The sequence below is a fragment of the Carassius gibelio genome, chromosome A18, assembly GCF_023724105.1.
Source record: "Carassius gibelio isolate Cgi1373 ecotype wild population from Czech Republic chromosome A18, carGib1.2-hapl.c, whole genome shotgun sequence".
NCBI classification, from domain to species: domain Eukaryota; kingdom Metazoa; phylum Chordata; class Actinopteri; order Cypriniformes; family Cyprinidae; genus Carassius; species Carassius gibelio.
Genome location: NC_068388.1, coordinates 8292226 through 8311722, shown reverse-complemented (window position 1 = coordinate 8311722; position 19497 = coordinate 8292226). Strand labels below are relative to the sequence as shown.

The following is a 19497-nucleotide window of genomic DNA, read 5'->3' as shown; positions in this document are numbered from 1 at the left end:
CAGGAAAGTCAGGAAACTTGGCGTAGTTCTGGAATGAGAATTTCAGTAAAAGCAACAGCTACAGTAACTCCCCTACTATCATCTAAAAAATATAACAAAATTAGAAGCTTTACATCCAAAACGAGACTGAGAAAAACTAATTCACGCAATCAACACCAGCAGGGTGGACCACTGCTCCTTTTAAGCCTTTCCAAAAAGACCACTTCTGAATTAATAAATAAATATTACTGCAGTAAAAAAAAATATAAATATGAAAAAATATATAAATATGTAAACATTATATAGGTATACATAAATGCTAATTATATTATAATTTGTAATACATTCAATTTATTAGAAATATAACTGTATAAACGTAATACTTTCAATTAGCATATAGCCAGTTATGTGTTTGCCTTTGCCTCACCTTTGTAATTAACAGCAAGCATGCTGTCATGTCACTAACAGAGACGATCTAACGGTCTGTTGTTTTCAGCATTTCGCCGTCTTTCTAGTAGGCTTATCACATTGGGTGACTGCTCTAAGTTGCGTCGGGTCGCACCACGATCGAGCATCTCGGCGGCTGCGCTCCCATCCTCAGTCGGCATGAGAGGGAGTACACGGCGGCCGCGGAGAACCGACTGCGCTGCGATAATTACAGCCATATTTCTACCAATGTAGTCAACAGCACCGGGATCCGAGTTGTTTGTTTCAGTTAACACAGGGCAGACTCCGGGGCTGGGAAAGGAGTCTGAAAGACGTCAGACTATTTAGTGAGCTGCCTACAGAGACATATTTTGTGGACATCGTACGGCGTTCGTGCGCGCTCCGGGCAGCATTCATTCACTGTCGCTATCAACACACACACACACACACACACACACACACATATACAGTATGTGTGAACGTGCGGAGAAGTTGAAGATGCCTCTCTGAATCATCTGGACGCTTGGATCGACGGTAAGAGCACGTATTTATTATGGGGGGATTCAAATACTGTCACCGACTTGATTTTGTTAGGGAGCATACAGGGACTCGCACCTGTGCATGCAACCTCTTCCTAAAACAATTTACCACATTCTTCCTCGCTTTGCACGGGTCTGTGTTGTGTTCATGCCCAAAGTTGTCAGATTTCTTTTCTCTGCTCGTTGTTGACATCTGGGGTATTTTAAGATAAATAATAGGTGACTCAACTGGCATAAAGTTAGGACGGATATGTAACCCAGCTACATGTGTCATATTGCCCTTAAGGCATTAAAAGCTTGCTGTGCTGTAATGGTTAAGATTTATTTAGAGAATGTTAACTTTATAGAACATTGTGGCTGTGTATCCTGTTTATCTGTATTCTTGTGTAGTCTTAAGTGCTGTAAAAGTATTTTCTTCTTTTAAAAACTGAAGCACTTGCTGCAGTCACAGATGTTTTAGACAATTTCAGACAAACAGCTGGCAGGGAATGATGTGCTTGTGGCTTAACAGGGGCTTAACTTTCACGTGGGTTAGTTTAAGATCTGACAGAATAAGAAATTAAAATGACTGTAATTTGGGGAGTTGGATTTTTAAGCAGTTTTAGAAGTGTCTTGTAGTGAAAATTATCCATGGTTTGGTATATAAAAAAATAATGCACTTAAAAGTCACAAATGCCTATTTAAAATATGGAGCAAAAAAACTTTTTATATGGTTCATGATGTTCTTTGGTTATAGTTAGGTACCAGAGTGACCTGTGGAAATAGAAAAAAAGTTATGGCTTTGTGAATAAGGGAATACCCCACAGGGCACATGTTGTTCATGTAAAAGCTTATATGTAACAATGGGTGTGAAATGACTAAATTAAATTAAATCTGATTCAGTTTTTAGTGATTTATACATGCAGTGTTTATGGCCATGTTAATTAAGATACCACATTGAATATTTGTCATTGTAAAAATTCATTTGTCATACTGCAAGTCTATTTGAAATTAACTAGGCTAAAGAGACATTTTAAATTGTGTGGTTACGGGATATAAGAAGACTTGAAATCTTGATTTTAAATTTAAAAAATATATATATATTCTTGGAGATTTTATATATGTGAGCCACCCACTTACAGTTCTGGAAGAGTATGCCCAGTTTTAAAAATTTAACTCGGCTTTCACAGAATCTTATATGTAGTTAATGCCCTGCCATAACCTCGGAGCAGCGTCTGTAGTACTTGGAGCCATTTGGACCAGTAGTTACTCCCCTAGTGGGGTAAATCATTCATTGCAACAGATACAATCATACTGTGAAGGCTTTCTATATTTGATCAATTCAAGAGATCTCATATGAGGTGTCAGGTATTATTTTTTATTAAAAGTTCAGTGTTTTTATAGTCTGCATTTATTACTTTTATATTAAATTACGGTAAAGATGTAAGGTAAACTGTTATTGCCAAATGATTAGTGAATTTTGATCTTTGTATCTTGTCATAAAAAGCTGAAATGTTTTTTTTTTTTTTTTTTTTAGATGTTATGATTAGTTAGAAAACCGCAGCACTGTGATAAATGGATATCATTAAAAGAACAGATGGGGTTTATGAGACATGTCTTCTATGGTCTATCTATTCTGTCCTCAGTACTTTTGACCGGTGGGCAGTATTAGAGATTCAGACATAACGCAGCACTCCATGCACTTTAGATTTAGAACCAGCTCCCATGTTTAATGCATCTCTACACTCCTAGATTGTTGAATGTGGAGAAGTGTCTCTGAGAGAGAGAGAATATTTCTAATGAGAATAGTATTTTAGATGCAGTAAAGCCCTTTTGTGAGAGGTAAAGTCTCGGAGAGACTGAGATTAAATAAAAGAAGGGTTTACAGAGGGAGCGGATCCCTCGTATATTTAACTTAGATCAGTATAGCTCACTTTTGACTATCAAATCTACAAAGCCTTCATTAATAGTATATAGTGATGTTCTATACCCAAATTTATCTTTTTATTTTTTCTTAGAAGTCAAATTATAGAGGATGACATTATTAGCAAATGACTGTGGGTGTGTAACTGCAAGTTTATAAACCATGTATATTTCATATGCACTTCTGTGTTAAGCTCAGGGCCTGTGCTGTACTTTTTAGATTTAAACTTTTATTCATAGCGAATCAGCACACTTAGATATCAGGATGCTTTTATATTGCTGCTTATTTTTGCTGCGAGGAAAAGTTGTTTTTGCAAAGTCCAGAAATTGTGTATAGCAAAGTTCAAGACTAATTGTAAGGGTGGGACTCCTGAGGGAGTTTTAATAAACTGTTCTTTACACAGTAAGGGGCACCCACATGTTTCTCCAGGCTTAAGCTGCAACATCCCGCTTATTAACTCATTAATGTCTTTTCATGACCCAGTGAGTCAAGTCAGATATAAGGAGCGTAGGTTGGCATCATTCAAGAGACAATTAAATGCATTTAGAAAGCTAGAATCCTACCATTCAGCCGTGATCCTGCTGAGGTAAATGGTAATTAGCTGTTCTATTTTAATCTACTATAGTTGTGCGCTGACATGAGGATGCCAGGCTTCAACTGTGACAGAGACTTAAGGTGCTCATGAATAAGTGTAGCGGGGGGGGGGGGGGTTGGGGTAAGATGTATCAACGTTATCTCACCCCGCTTTCGCGTGTATCCACAGTTTTCATCGCTGTTCTAGCGCTGACCTCTGATTGGAACTTCAGAACACTCACCCTGAACAGCTGTGAATAAAAGTGTGGTCACACCGGCTTTGAGCATGCTAAGTTTCCTTGCAACGATTAATGGCAACAACTGGCGTTTAAAATAAATAATAAATCACTACTACTACTACTAATTCAAATGTGAAATATAACAACAGGTTATGATGCATGCTCTGTCTAGGGCTTCTGTTTTAAATAAATTACACAAAACATATTATTATTAGCATTTTTGTTACTAATATTATTAAGTATGCAATTATTATTATTATCAGTATTCTTATTATTATTAATCATATAATATTTGTGATAAATAACAACAACAACAATAATAAATACATTTATATGACTAATGCTACTAACATAATTCATGATTTAAATTATTAATTAATTCAGAATGGGAATATATAGTATCTGCTCCAATTTCTGATTGTCACAATTATCAGCAACGGGATGTGATGTCAAGTTTTTGGGCTTCTGTTTTAAATATATAAAAAAACACAAATATTATAATTAATTATTATAATTATTGTTTTTAATTCTATAATATGTGTGATGCCATTTATATTATTAATATTATTATACATTTATATTATTACTGCTACTGCTATAACAGAAATGTACAGTATAATTCACATTATTGATCATTTAAAATAGGAAAATATAGCACCTACTGTATTGCATGTGTTAAGCCAATAGGTTAATGTTTTACATTTACAGTGTTTTACACGTTTACATGTTTCCAGTTATGCTCTTATAGCATTTGTATGTGTACAAATGAAAGATAACTGAGCACAAAAACCTTTTCAGATCACAAATGCTGGTTATTACACAGTGAGGTGATCTTAAACTGGATGATTTGAACTGTTTTCTGTTCGAGAGTGTGATTTAACAAGATTAAGGTGTTGCTTGGGTGCACCGAGTTCAGTTGAAAGTCTACTGATGTGATGCATGTGCAGGTGCTAATTGTGTCTGTCTTCCACTCTGTGAAAGGTGAAATTACTCTCAGGACAGGTGAATTTAATTTTCCTCGCATGGGGAGGAAGAAGCAGGGTTTTGGCTCGGTGGTTTTGATGAATGCAGGCTGAAAGAGGGCGAGGATCAGACAAGAGTCACTGTGTAGTCATAAGAGGAGGAAAGTGGGAGGAATCTAGGCCATCTGTTAGAGTTAGCAAGTGATATTTTGTGAGCAACAATGACGTTGTTCAACCGCACAAACAGGATTTTCTGTGAAACTTGAAGCCAATTTCTGATTTGTTAGTGTCATAGAAGCGCTCTGGCTTCTCTCTGCTTTACATTTTTTAGACAGAGCTCTTATTTAAGCCCAGTAACATGCCAAGTAAAATTTTCAAAATTCAAACATAAAATCTGAAGTTTTATGGATAACCCATTGGTTAAGTCCATTGGACCATTAAACTTATATCAGTAATAATAGTTGATAGACCAAATGCATTAAAAGCGACAAATTTCAGTAATTTAGACATACATACGTATACATACGTATTTGATCATGTTAACATTTATTCTTGTTTACTTTTAATGAGACAACACTGTGAATGAATGACTGACTTCTGTGGTGGTATCAATTTAAACAGTGCATTTGCCCCTCAAAATTAAAATAAATAGACATCAGTTTCTCCAGTATTTGTTTTTTTGCCCTGATTAATTTTAGAAACAGCTCCTGAATATTTATTATTTACACATTCAACAGCACCAATATTTAAACAGACTTTTCAGCACTACTTCTGTTTACAGATTTGAAGGCTGCTTATTGCATACATAAAGGTAAACATCATATTATGCATCTACATGTTACTGTGTTTAGAGTTATGATCTAAGTCTTTCTGCAGGAACAGTTGATTGTGGCAAATTACTTACGTATAAGGTTAGCTGCGAATTAAAAAGCTGCTAAGAAAGCAGTAGTAAGTGATGTTGTCTTGGCATAGTCTAAAAAAACAGTTCTTTGTTATTGCTTCTTGAGCATGGGTAATAATTAAAACCTTGATTGTTTTGTTAATCATAATTATCTTGTTTTTAGAGTTGAATGCCAACACAAGGGGCAATTATTAAGTGATGGTAATGTTTATTTGATTAGTTTTGCACATTAAGGGCTTTTGATTAGATCAAATGAGATTATATGAGTTTGATTAGAAGTCAGAGACTCTTGGCTGTAAAGTTAGACAATGCAAAGTGAGTTGGGTGGTAGAACTTTAACCTAATTTTTGAGAGCACATGTTCACTGGTGAATTATAATATTTTATGCAAGGCTCAGTGCCAAAGAAATATGACAGGAATGTTTTATTAAAATATGTGTTTTATTAAACCTGTTTATCTTTCATTAGCGCTTTTGTACGTGGTATGTAGTATGTGCTGCAGAGGAAAGCCAGATGTTTTTGTCAAATGCTGTAGTGTCTTGTTTTAGGTTATTCATTGTGTCTGACTCATCAGTGCGACTTATTTTGTGCTGCTCATTTGAGTGACAAGACATGACGTCCGTCTGTTATTGGCTTGTTTGCCACTGCAGCATAATATCAAATCAACAGGCCTTGGTTGGCTGGTTATACATGCAACTGTTTGGTGGCATTAACATAGCCTACTGTTTGCTGGAATGTGTAACGTCCTTTTTTATCACATATGGGTCAAGGGATAAATATGTAATCATGGTTACACTTTACAATAGGTGTTTTACAATAAGGTTACCTTTTCTTAAAGGAATAGTTCTCCCAAAAATTAAAATTAGATGAAAATATACTCCAATATACAATATATATTGTATATATATATACAATATACCTCCAGCCATCCACGATGTAGTTAAGTTTGTTTCTTCATTATAACAGATTTGAAAAAAATGTAGCATTGCACCACTTGCTCATCAATGAATCCTCATCAGTGAATGGGTGCCGTCAGAATAAAAGTCTAAAGTACCGCTCCATAATACATAATAATGCTTCCTCTAGTGAAAAAGTCCATCAACTGTTGTCCTCTCACATCAAAATCCACCAGCATGCTTGGTTAGAACTTTTTTGGACTGTTTTCACTTCTAAGTGGTGCTTGAGATGAGATGATTTTTTTTCCCTGAAGGGAATATTACTGATAGAAGATTTTTAGCTGAGAGCAACAGTTTGAAGCTAAAAGCTAAAAGCAACTTCATGATGGATGTGTTTATTACAAACACGCAGATTATCACTTTGCAAGACATTAATTGGTGGACTAGAGAGTAGATCACTAATATAGCATAAAAAATTACAATGAACTCTCAAAAATTTTAAGCATTTTTTATTTATTTAAACTTTCATCCAGGATTTGGTATTAAAGATGTCTTGTTTTCATGTCTTGTTTTTTTCTTCAATTAAGTCCAAAAGATTGTCACTGCATTTTTGTATAATGCTTGTATAAAGCAATGATTTTGCTTTCAATACAGTCTGCGTCATGTGAAAGGCTTTTATTTGCATGATCAGGAAAAATGTATTCAGACTACAAAAGGTAGCCCATTACAGAGCACATTAATTCCATGCATTACACTTTCCAGCCTTCAGGGCTTTTGGGTATTGGCACTCACATGAAAGGAAGAGACGAGCCAGCTCTTTTATTTCTAACCCTCCTGCATCCTAACATGTGTGTCTTTAGGTAACAGTCAGCAGAAGAGACACAACATATTCCCAAGATGTCCTTTATTTTTCAGTAAAATTCCTCATCTTGTCAGTGCTAAATCAGTAACCATAAAATATAGGCTAATGTAATGGAAAACATGAGTATTTCTGTTGTCTCACAAGGACATTTCATTACTATTTCATTGCTATTTCATTACCTTCACAAAAACAAGTTGATGCGCACAGATCTGGAGCAGAGAGATGTTCCGAGCGAGGGGATAGTGGAGATTATAATGTCTGGTAATAGGCAGCCTGTCAGCTAGAAGCAGCCTTCTCTACTCAAAGGAAGCACACAAAAGTTCTCCATGAAATATGCATCAATCGAAAGAATAAAGGCACTGTGTGTTTGTTGTGGTGGGTGGGATGTTGGAAACGGTTATTTATTGAAGAGCCAACTCTCCAGCAACAGCTGTTTAGATCACACCACTTCGGAAATAAATGCTAAATCATCTGCACTGGAGGAACGACAGATGAGAGGCAGGATGCATGTTACCTGAAATGGCAGAGATCCATGTGTCTTCTTCAAGACAGATTATTATTTTTGTTTTGTTTTTTAACATTCACATTTACAGAAAGTATAGATTATAAAACAAACGTTCAAATGTTTGGGGTCAGTAAGTATTTTTTACATTTTTTTTTGTAAAGAAATTAAAACTGTTATTCTGCAATTGTGCAAATTGATAAAAAAAGTGACAGAACATACTTTTTTTTAATCAAATGAATGACTTTTTTGTTCTTTCTTTCTTTTTGTTAAAGAACCCTAAAAAAGTATCATGTTTCAACCAAAACATTAAGCAGCACAACTGTTTTCAACATTGATAATTATAAGAAATGTTTCTTGAACACCAAATCAGCATATTGGAATGATTTCTGGGGGGAAAAAAGATGAATTTTCATCACAGATATAAATTACGTCATAAAATATATGTAAAATACATAACAGTTAATTTAAACTATACTTTTATTTCATAATATAACAGTTTTAATCTGTTTTTGACCAAATACATGCAGTCTTGGTGAGAAACTAACATATATATATATATATATATATATATATATATATATATATATATAATTTTTCATAGTATTTGACCATTTATTTTCTTTTTTGTACAGTGACAATGTGTTTCCTTCACATTTGGGCATTCTTAATGTCAAAACAACCACAATCAAAACGAAACTGCAGTTCTAGATCGGGGTCAGCAGACCTTTCAGAAGTGTCCCACATAATCTTTTTATTTAGTTAAGAGTTGTATGGGAACAAAACATTCAATGCAGATAAACGCAAACTTGTAAACTTTGCATACATATACTGGTTACCTACTTAATGTAGTTCAGTCTCGTTTTTGCAAATCTTTAATATTTCTTGTTCAGATTGTCACCTCATCTCAAAAAGTAGCTGACCTCTGTTCTAGACACACATTTGCTGGTGCTTAAATGAATCATGTGAATTATTGATACCAATTAAGTGCTAGTGTTCAGAGCCCCATCAGGGTTAATTATAAAATCTGCAGGGGCCAGATGAGCACTGTATCTTTAAGACCACATAATGTGCTATAGGAGGAAAGCCAGTGAAGAAAAGGGTTTACACACATGTCAGAAAGACAGAAAGAGTGCATAATAGAGAAAAAGACGGGGGAGAGAGACCGAAAGAAGAGTGTCTGCTCGCTTCAACAGGCCATTGCCATTATGATGAATGTTTGCTGCACTTTTTAGTGAGCCAATTATCTGCTCCTGTGTGAGTCATAGAGATCATTTAGGCAGGTGGGGAGCTCCACACACGCACACGCACACACACACACACACACACATACACGTTATTTTTTTCTGAAAAGTGGGGATAGGTATAATGGTTTTTATACTGTACAAACTGTATATTCTATGGCCTTTCACCAACCCTAACCCTTACCCTCACAGGAAACTTTGTGCATTTTTACTTTCTCAAAAAAAAAAAAAAAAAAAAAACTCATTCTGTATGATTTATAAGCATTTTGAAAAATGGGGACATGGGTTATGTCCTCATAAGTCACCCTCTCCTTGTAATATCTGTGTCATACCCATGTCATTATACAGATTTGTCTCCTGATATTTCACAAAAACAAGAGCACACACACACACACACACACACACACGAGAGGATATAGACTGTGTGCATTCATGTGCTTGCATTCTGACCATTTCTCACATATTGCCTTCACTCTTTTACGCCTTCAGTCTTTTTGTATGCATACCACAGCTCTTGGAAACACTTATCCTTCCCTTGTTCTCTGTGATGGTAAGAATGTTATGGGTTTGCTGTGTATTCACAGTTGAGGATCTGATACTGTTAAGCACTGAATGGGAACTCTCCCCCTTCTCAGTTCTTACAGTCTCTCTTCTATTCTCTTTAGTTGTACTGTTTACTTAAAGGAACAGTTCCCCGCCAAATTTAAAATGTTAACATTTGTTCTCCCTAATGTTATTTCAGACCCTTATATCTTCTGTTGGACACAAAAGTAAATTTTGAAAAATCAACATGCAGTTCTTTTCCAAAACAAAATTGTGACCACTTCTGTCAAGCTCCAAAAAAAAAAAAAAAAAAAAAAAAAAACCTTTAAGATTCCCTAACAGCAGTCTTTATGACTTATGCACTATATTCTATATATCTAAGATTTTCAGTGAATATCTAAAAATTTGTTCCCTTCTACATTTTTTTACAAGTTAATTGTGAGTGGGAAAAATAAATGAATTAATAAATTTACATTTATGCATTTAAAAGAGAATCAATTTAGCCTTCTCAAACCAACACGAATTGCCTAAAATAAACAGACATAAAACACTTCATGCATTTCACAGTATTAATTCAAATATTTAACATAGAAAATTGAGCGCTGTTAGGTGCATATCCAATCATTTGTGAGGAGTGGATGCTAAAACACATTTGCAGAGGAGTCAGCGTGATTATTGGCATTTATTTATTTATTTATTAAATAACAGTGGAAACTTAAAAATACTCGGCATTTTTGCTGGTAAAGGTAACAGAATACATCATTTGTAACTGCAAAGGGTCTACTTGATGCTTCAGTGACATGATATATATATATATATATATATATATATATATATATATATATATATATATATATATATATATATATATAATGCTATAAACTATTTTAAAACAGAATAATTCTAATAATAATGGGGGTTCAGTGCCTTGCTCAATGGCAACTAAGTCATGGTATTGAAGGTGGGGAGAGCACTGTACATGCACCCTCAAACCTTTGATTGTGAGTCCGACTCTCTAACCATTAGGCCATGACTTCCCACCGTCCCACTGCATGCAGTTAATGTGAAAACTCAATTTTTAGACCTTCTCCTACTCCTCAAAAGAAAAAAGTCCTGTCATTCTTTTGACTTTTTCACCATTTAGTAGTGCATACAAATTTGCATATTGGCCCGGGGCTGAATCGCTACCACTGTGTGTATGCATGTGTGTATGCCTGTTTGTCTAAGTGTATTGTTTTAAGGATACATTGAATACATTGAGCATTCTTTAGTCTGTGTATAAATCAGTGTATTTTTAGTGTCATTAAGATACAATTTTAGTTTTCAGTTTTATGATTCTTGTAAATGTGTAGTATTTTTTTTTTTTTTTTTTTTTTTAGTAGTTTTAGTGTTTGTGTGTGTGTGTGTGTGTGTGTGTGTACCCATATATAATGTGTATATATATATATATATATATATATATGTGTGTGTGTGTGTGTATGTGTGTGTGTGTGTGTGTGTGTGTGTGTGTGTGTGTGTGTCTGTGTGTGTGTTTGTGTCTATATAGTATTGTAATTTTATTTCAGTTTTAGTTTTTGTTATTTAAGTACATCAAGTTAAACTCATTTAATATTAGTCTTGGGTAACTATAATAACCCTCTGCCAAATTTAATTCATGTACATCTCAACTATGTTTAGATGTGTATACATAGTGTAATAGTCCTCATTTGAATAATTATCTTTGGAAAGTTAAGTTTGAGCTTCACTTACTGTAATCTTTAGCTGTAGTTTGGCCATTTTTAGGTGTGTGGTGGTCCGATGCTGGATCAGGGTGTAGCTGATGGCCGTTATCGGAAATCTGGGGAGATTGATGACACCCAGGGCAAAGCGCTGTCTGCGGGGCAGGCCACCACCATAAATCAGTGAGAAGTGGGTTACGCCAGGTCAGCTTTTCTTCACCTGCCACAATTTTCACACATCTCTATTTAACACATTCTGTTAACATACAGTATGCAGTGCTTGCTTAAGAGTATAGCTGGATGATAAAGCTAAACCACATACAGTGTTACATTATTTTGCAACGCAGAAGCTCTTTTCTGTGAGTGTGTGCAACTTTTGTTTCAACACCCGATTATCGGTTATTAACCCGGTTAATATCTACAAGGAATAACATAGTGTACCATTTGTGTTACAACTATTTGCATTGCAAACCAGGGTGTTTTTTATTATTTTATATCAACCTTTTGATAGTATTCAGTATGTATATCAATATTTGCATATAGTTTTCTGAAGGGGCATTAAAGGATAATTTTTCCCCCATTTTCAACATAATTAAATTTTAATATATATATATTTAATATATATATATATATATATATATATATATATATTTAATATATATATATATATATATATATATATATATATATATATATATATATATATATATATATATATATATATACGTATATATATATATATATATATATATATATATATATATATATATATATATATATATATATATATATATATATACGTATATATATATATATATATATATATATATATATATATATATATATATATATATATATATATATATATATATATATATATATATATATAAGCTGCTTTATGATTAAGGCATGTTTTCCTATAGTGAGACTTGACTAATGAACACAAAGAATAATGTTTAAACATTTTCATTTATGTTCACCGATATAACAATAAACATAAGAGCGTGCAGGGAGTCTTGTTTTTCTCTTAATTGGACAGTAAGCAGAATGTCTTTGCTAGATATGTGAGGAATAGTGGTGATCCCTGGGGTTTGTGAGGTCCGGTGCAGCCCAGTTTGCTTTCATTAGTGCTGCTAGTTAGGCAATGCAGGACTTCACATTCATTAGATATTAAAGGAAAAGGAAGCCTCTGCTGGTCTGTTTTGCTAACATGCTCTTAAGTTGTTGTCCTGGTGGTTGTCCCGGGAATCCTAAATTTTAAATATGTAGTGCCACAATGTACTGTGCCACTCCCTACTAATGTGTATTAAAATTACACTAACTTGGCTGTTATTGGACTTTATAGATTTGGAATCTATTCTGCAGCTTTCAGTGAAAGGACTAAACTACAATTTCATGCACCATTGACCATCCATCATGTCTAATTTTAATGGACACACTTTTCTATACGCTCCTGTGCAAATGGCACATCAACATCGTTGAGCGCTAACTAATGTGTAGTTTTCAGGCTGTGTATATCTGCTGTAAAATGTAACTTTTGTGTGGGCAGGTGCAGCATATCGGGGTCTAAGACATCTCATAGACAGGTTGATATTTGTCTTTCTTTATAACGGAAAACAGCACAGAGAGTGAAAAGAGCAATGACCTTTCAGAGTGAAATGCTAATTTATCTGCAGTATAAAAAGCTTGTACGGATGCTGAATGCTGAACATGTAAATGTTAGTGGTTCCCACTGACTGGTGCTGTTTACATGTGGATTAGGTACAGTTCAGTGCCCACTAAGCGCATATTTGCCTCAGCCTCTGGTGTTATTTTTCATTTATTGGTGGGTACAGAATATAAATTGCACATACACTGGGTCAGGATATATGCTTTCCTAAAAATTGCTTTTTTACCCACCCATTTTCCATGTAGCCTTTATCAACAGTTTCTATACACTGCCTTGGTCTGATTTACTTATATCCATCCTTACTTACTTTTATATCCATCCTTAATCGATATCTATCTATCTGTCTGTCTGCCTGTTTACATTAAAATGTATTCATTACATTTATAATGCATTCACTGTGCCTAACTGTCTATCCGCCCATTCATACATCCAGAATTCTGTTGAATTTTAATTAGAATTTCTTAGCAGTTATGTTCTTTACAGTCATGTTTTTGCTTCTATTTGACAAAATATGTTCAATAACAATTTTTGTGTAATAATTGTTATGTTGCTGTATGGATAAAGGCTAGATCGACTGATTGAAATCGACGTGCAGCATCAATATATTGAAATGTATTATTGCATGAATGTAATTATTGTACAAACAGCCTTTCTACAGCTCTATTTTATGCATGAATAAGGCTGTGCTTTTTAGGTGATTCTTTTGGGGCAAGTTCTCAGTAGAAATTCCCAGTTGGATAACCTCACAGAGGTGTGTGCGCACGTGTAAATGCTTTGGAAGTGTCTCCTGAATTGCACTTGGGGGTTAAAAGTGATAGGAAATGAAAAATGCTGTGTTTTAAAGCTTTATCGTTCCCCAAGCTTGCAAATCAATAGACGTGGATTTTTATCAGGTTGTACAATGCATTTACTGATGTGTAATATATCAGCTGAAGCATCCAGACAATTTCATTTTCAGCAAACACAGTCTTCATGAGAGGAATATTACCGATATTGATCCCATTTTCTTGCCCATTTGCGAAATAAAGGTTTTTATCTGTAGATCTCTTTGGTGGCTGGTAGAAGTTCATGGTGTCCACTGTTGGAATCTAGTGTTTTTTTTTTGTTTGTTTTTTTTTACCTTTTTTTTCTTTACATATTTATATTCAGTTTATTCTTAATTTTACCTTACAAAGTGTTTTTTTTTAGGCTACAGCATGACAAACCACAAAACTCCACCACACTTTGGCTACAAACTTGTTTACAAGGAAAGTCTCTGTCTACTGTCTGGTCTAAGGCAACAGAATTAATGGGTGGGGAATGGGAGGGCCTAGGTGGACCAGAGAGATTAGCTGTAAAATTGACACTGACAAATCTCATACATTATAGCTTCATGGGAGGCAGCCATCGCCACAGGAAGTGTTGGAAGAATTGAGGGGAAAAGTGAATCACTCTATAAAAGGCCTAAAGTGTCCTTTGTTAACTGCTGGTTTTGTGATGGCACACGCCGTACCTCACTACTCCAAATTTACTGTACCTCAATAACAGAAGCTCACATTTTCTTTTTTCTCAGTTACTTTCAACTCATTTTCAGCTCACTGAGTCACATTCGTGGCAAATAATGTTAATGTTTCACAGGTTACATGCATTCAAATCTTTATGAAAACAAGGCAGCATTATCCATTGAGTCACGGCTGTTAAATAAAACAAATGGGCAAATGGGTTTTGTTTCTCCATGGAGCTCATTATTTCAAACCAGCTTGTTTGGGATTTCAGATCTTCTTATTGCTTTCTCTAAATTGGTCTTTGGTGTTTGATGTTTGCAGACGGTGTTTTACAGCTCACATTATTCAATTATTGAAATTAATGGAGAAAATAGGGTAGATTACTATATTGCAGAGCAATAGCCTTATGTGTCTGAACTAATTTCAGCATTTAGGGTTTAGTTTAAACTTGATTTCCTCAAGTTCATGCAAGCTTTTTCTAAAAGAAGTACGATTTGTAAGGTCATGGTTGGAGTCAGAAGTTTTCTCACTCATAAAATTTTACACAAGCCTTGATATTTGTATTATTTGTGTGTGTGTGTGTGTGTGTGTGTGTCCTGATAGTGTACAGTATACAGTGTGTTCACTAAAACACTTCAATATGTGAAGAATGCAAAGCAGAAATGAATGTTTTTGAGTGACGATGTGTTGAGTATAAGTTTTGAACGATTTCATTTTACAAACAATTTGAAATGACTCACAAAAATTAATCACTGTTTTTGCTACTTAAGTTTAGACGAGAAACCCTATAAGAAACATTCATACTTGTGATGCAAAGAAAGGGTCATGAAACCTTGTCTTATGACAGTATATTAAAATCATCACAGTTTTTACTTCGGCAGACAATCTTTGTGAATAAATCATGAATATTCAATATATCACCCAGCCATACTTTAGTAGTCAGCCCTATTGACCTGCATATTATTCTGCTAACTTATGCTGGTACTCCAGTAAGAATCCGTCTGTAATGAATGGAGATATGTTCTGCATTTCCTTCATTTCTGAAGTCATATAGCCACAGGGTATTACCTTGCAGGTTAAAAAAAATGCTTATAATTATTCGCTTATTGATTTGAGCCCTGTTGCTGAAGCTTTGATAGATACATCAAGCAGACTATATGAAACTTAATTGATGCAGCACATAATTATAGCCTTTTCATGAGCAGGAGATGGATTAAATGCAGCAGGATCTTGAATTTACCCAATGAAATAAACTCAGTTAATGGTTGCCGCTCTCATCTCCATGTGTATGTTTTTCGCGCCTAGGACTCCTTATGCTCAGCTGATGTATGATTGTCCCATCTGATGAGAATTTTGCATAATTGCAGTTCAGATGTGTTCCTGCCCAACCCCCATATTCATCTACATTGCTAATTTGATTGAAAGCTTGTGTTTTCTTATGATGCACCCAATTACGGAGTGTGGGTTCACCATTACTCGTTAGCTTGTGTATATTCCTGTTTTGTGTGGTCTAAGTAAATGATGGTACATTCCTGTTCTGAAGTCTTTGTGATAATGATGGATAACACTCTTTTCCATGAACCATTAATATGATAAAGCTCTGGATGGTTCATCAACAACATGTGCTGTTAAATATTCTTGACAAATGTAATGTTCTTAAAATATATCTCATTATCACTCCTGGCATCTCCAGAGTTTATCAGCTCGGTTTCACACCCTTTAGAGATTTGTGAAGTAGGATATTTGCCATATTAACTATTTAGTGTCACATTGCACTGTTTTAAGTTGGGAATTTATTAGTTATTACATTTAGCCATTTTAATGGGCGAACTGATGTTGTTCTTTTTTTGTTTTGAGTTAATTTTAAATTCTTTTAACATGTCAGTGGACGTGAAAAACAAAGTGAATGTTTACATTTAATATACATTTCTATATAACTATTTTGTTCAGAATAGCTCCCAAATCAAATATTCCACCCCTATGTAGTTTAGGGAAATTTTGATCCATTTGTTTCCTTCTGTATTCTTGTGTAAGTTACGCACAGACTTGATTTTAACATAATGTCAGATTTATCTACAAACATGAATTGAATATGTCTGTGTAGGACATCTATAGTACACTCATGTGTAAAAGTTTGAGGTAAGAATATTTTATTAAGAAACTAATGCTTCTATTCAGTAAAGATGATAAGACAATAAACATAATAAACATAAACTTACTGATCTCAAAACTTTGGGTGGTGCAAGCTCAGGTATGAAATTCTACAGTGATGTCCTTTTTTATTTCAAAATTGTATGCTTAAACAGTGAATGACTGCTTATTGTCTGAGTAATTCCTATAAAACTCCTCTACCTTTAGAAGCAGACAGAGTGAAACTATTATTAAGTATTGATGAGACAGATGAAAAGTGAAGGATATATTGAAGTCAATATTAATGGGATTAGGGGCAACAAATAACTGGAATTCCCACATGCTTCAGGCACTGATATAGAGATATTCCAGATATTGCATTGGCAACTTGACATAACATGCTGAATGCTCACTGTATATTTTGCACCTGAACACATATTTACAATATAACAGAAAAACTGTATTTGAGAATGTAAAAATGTAGAAAGTTTTCTGTGAGGGGTATAGGTTTATGTGTAGGATTGGTGAAGGGCGATATAAAAACCATTACACCTATGGAGAGTCCCCACAAGTATAGTAAACCAGACGTGTGTGTGTGCGTGTGTGTGTGTGTCTGTCTGTCTGTCTGTCTGTGAAAGAGAGCAGGCAGTGGCTCTGTGAAAAGCTGGCATGAACATGAATTCTGGCAGGCTGAATGAGGTCTGATATGAGGAGACCACAGTTTGGAATCTTGCTAAAAGTCTGGCATTGCCTGAAATAACCATGGGTCAGGGAGAGAGCGTTGATTTGGAAGCTTCATAGCTTTGCTGTAACATCAAATATATAAACATCCCTGCATTTTAGTATAAGTATATATTTATATTTTTAATATAATATATATTTATATTAAATATAAAAAGCCCATAATTCTAGTGATATGCTTCAGTTTAGCATTTTTCTAGCTGAACTTTGATTATTATTACTATTATAATTATTATTACAAATCACATGAAAGCTTACCCATTTTAGTGAAAATTTGAACTGAAAATGTCATGGATTTCAGAATGACAGCAGTACTTGAGCTGAAAATAACTCCACAAATCAGACCTAATGATCCATGTTGTCTAGCATTATTTGAGAATGTTACAAAGAGCATATGCTTCAGTGGAACAAGAAAATTGCTTCTGCACTACCCACAAAGGTCAGTGCCACAAATGTATTTATTTACTGATTGGTGACCCACAAACAGACCAAAACATTTTTTTGTAATGTTTGTTGTACTATATATATATATATTAACCCTAATCCTAACACATTCATTAAACACATGACATTAAAGACATTCATGACACTGAAGGAAAATGGCTGTTGAAAATTCAGCTTTGCCATTCAAGGGATATATTCATTTTTAAGATTTATTATAACAGACACAAGCTATTTTAAATTCTAATAATATTTCACATTATTACTGTTTTTATTATGTGTTTTTGATCGAATAAATGCAGCCTTGGTGAGCATAAGAGATGTCATGTACTATACTTTTAAATGCATTGTGGTGTTTACAAAAACATTGTTCTAATTACAAGAACATTCTCCACATGTGTGTCTGTTTGTCTTTGGCCTTTTTTAAATTGTATTTGCAATTCTCAAATTGACTGTATTAATATTAGAAGCTCTTAACTAAATTATGTTTTATTAACAAGGTTCGGGAGGAGTGCGTCAGATAGCCCAATCAACACCGGTGGAGCACAATCAAGTTAATCAGCACCACAGCATAAATACAGCTGACTTTTATCAGCATCCTGGTTTACTCGTTCCAACCATGTCAGACAGACAAACCTCACCATCTGAAGATGACTCCTTCTCCCCAGACTCTTTGCTGAAACCAGCCAGCCCTAAGTCTACTCATCTGCGACGCGACACTGCAATCGAGCCCCAGGACACATCTTGCGGACGTGCCATGGCATGAGTGGCCATCCGCCTCCCAAGGCACTTACCCTCACCTCTTCCAGCGAGAACCCCAGGGAAGTTGACCATGTCAAGTCTGAGGCAAGCCCTGCCCAAATCTGATGATCTATATGACTTATACACCAATATGCATAAATCTATCCTCACTCAAGAGTCTACCCCATTTCCAAACAAGGGCAAAAGGCAAAACAAACATCCGGATACGCCTCACCAGACTCCACCTTTCCTGCCGTGCAAGTCCCAGCTCTGCGCATTCATCAAGCCATAAAGAGACAGAGCGCCTTCAAGCCTGCGCTGGCCCCGGATCCTGTCGCTGCATTGGCCACAGTTCAGCCTCGCACTGAGGCTTCTACCTCATTAACGCAGGAGCGCATAGCCCAAGCTTACAATTGGCCACCTCCGCCGCCAATCACAGCCCCGCTGAACGCTACTGTCAGCTCAGACCTTGCAGCCCAAAAAAGCCAAAAAAATCGAAAACTCCATTTTCTCTCAAGTACCAAGGCATAGACCATGCAGTCGAACTGATTAAAATTGCGGGTCAAGAAGCCTGGCTTGAAAAATAGACATCACTTCTGCTTTCAAAGTGATGCCTATTCATCTGGACTCTTGGCACCTGTTCAGGATCTGATGGCTCAGGAAATACTATTTCACCAACCGTTTAACATTTTGATGCAAAAGCAGCCCCCCCCCCCAACCAGTTCCACATAAAGAAAGCCCACCAAAACCTCATTGGCCATCAAACCAATTAGAAAAAAAACTAAAAATTAGGTCTGCTAGACCTACCCAGTCCCGGCTAGACAACCTTACCTTTTCTATTCTACGGGCAGCAAGGCTTACCTGTTTGATGCCGTGTGCTCCCATCGAACGTCAGCCAGCCCTAAGAGCCTCCCAGCTAAACAACCTTAACTTTCCTCTTTTACGGTTGGCGAGACTTACCCATCCGGTGCTGCGAGTATTGAGCTTTCACCAGATGCCAGCGAG

General features: G+C 35.4%; 1 protein-coding gene across 1 annotated transcript in view; it reads left to right on the top strand.

The window, feature by feature from the left end:
- Positions 1-849: 849 nt before the first annotated feature.
- The window catches only part of LOC127934730 (alpha-1,3-mannosyl-glycoprotein 4-beta-N-acetylglucosaminyltransferase C-like), a 109636-nt gene continuing 90988 nt past the window's right edge, over positions 850-19497 (top strand). Inside the window, exon 1 of the mRNA XM_052532296.1 lies at positions 850-939. The gene's annotated coding sequence lies outside the window, so the exon portion shown is untranslated. The remainder of the gene's footprint in view (positions 940-19497) is intronic.